This window comes from Gymnoscopelus braueri (assembly GCF_963280865.1).
Source record: "Gymnoscopelus braueri genome assembly, chromosome: 11".
Taxonomy (NCBI): Eukaryota; Metazoa; Chordata; class Actinopteri; order Myctophiformes; family Myctophidae; genus Gymnoscopelus; species Gymnoscopelus braueri.
Genome location: NC_137613.1, coordinates 54843980 through 54845470, shown reverse-complemented (window position 1 = coordinate 54845470; position 1491 = coordinate 54843980). Strand labels below are relative to the sequence as shown.

Below are 1491 nucleotides of genomic sequence, written 5' to 3'. Positions count from 1 at the left end.
TCTCCCCATGTGCTGGTCTTTGGCTGCCCGACGAGAGGATTCTTTCTCCATGGGCTGGGTCTCTGGCTGCCCATGTCTGGAGTGGACCACAGACCTCCACATCTCGGCACGCTCCTCCAGCCTTCCCTCTGGCTTCGCTGCTGCCATGGCCCCTGGTCAGCTGATGAGCCCACTCTGTCCTCTGGCACCTCCGGCTTGTCTCCCTCCTCTGAACTTCTTAGCATGGCCTTTCTCCATCAGTCTCCAGACATGCAGTCCTGGTGGTCATCAACTGTAAAACATAGAATAGCAATTAAATGATGTATTAAATTACCATTATTACAGGAACACATAATGTAAAACAAAAAACATCTTACAAACAGTTCCATATAACTTACCCTCAATCTTCTCTGTCGGCTCTTCATTGAGGCATTCATCTTTTTCTTCTGGTCATTATTCTCTGGCTGGTCCAGGCGATGGCTTCTTTTCAGAGACTCAAGTGAGTCCTGCAAGCAGCTAAAATACAAGGAAAATACAATTAGGATCTATTTAGTTGTTTATCTACACAATTTTAACTGGCCCCTGTAAAAGTCTACGCTCTTACTGGGGCCAGTGGTGGAAGATGTACTTACATATTTTACTTAAGTAAAAGTAGCATATATTTTCTTACCCGTTATAACGACACGGTCTACGTCAGGGAAAGCAATGCCGACCTGATCCAACATGGGTCATCGCTGCAAGATTATGTGGAGAATTGATACTGAAAATAGAAAAGCAGCATGTTAGTTGATTCCAGAGCACACACACTGCCACCAGTTGCAGAGTGCAGACTGCAGCCACCAGACTGCAGTGTGTTTGGAACTCACACCTCCACCCCCGTCCTGTTCAAAGCCTATATCAAACCCCACCTTCCCCCTCCCCCTAATTCAAATCTCCCTTAGTCTTAGCTTAATGTTTTCTTTTTAGCCTTTTTAAGAATTTCTCTCCTGATAAAGTTGTTTGTTTTGTTTTGTTTTGTTGCAAAGCGACTTTGGGTACTAAGAAAAGCGCTATATAAATGTTATGCATTGTTATTATTTAGCTGGGGTAAATTACACAGTGATACAAACAAACAATTAATTACCTTTCTTGTGAATCAAGTCTCAGGGCATTGTTTTCAGAGTTGTGTAAACGGCTCACAGTCTCCTGCAAACAGAATGATTCACAAAGTTAGTTGGGACTATAAAAGCATAAAGGCCTTCTCTCCTTGGGTGGACACACACAGCATGCATGAATCAGTGGAATTCTCAGTCCTTAGTTCTGAAGTAGCCTAAAAACTAAGTAAAACCCAAAGGAAATTTATGTATTAACTCAAAGATAACAAAGGGGAAACTGTAAACTTAATACATGTAACAGAGGATTTTTTCTTTCAAAAAACAAATAATCTGACAACTCTGCAGACATGTAATTGATAAATGCAAATTCAGTTAGTTTGCAAAAACAAACACATTTCACAATTACGACATAAAGTGT

General features: G+C 41.4%; 1 long non-coding RNA gene across 1 annotated transcript; it reads right to left on the bottom strand.

The window, feature by feature from the left end:
* Positions 1-378: 378 nt before the first annotated feature.
* On the bottom strand, positions 379-1166 carry LOC308095208. The gene is made up of 3 exons (XR_013934044.1): positions 1103-1166; positions 650-739; positions 379-495 (listed from the first exon to the last, which is right to left on the bottom strand). It is a non-coding gene; the product is annotated as an uncharacterized lncRNA (long non-coding RNA).
* Between the last annotated feature and the right edge of the window lie 325 nt (positions 1167-1491).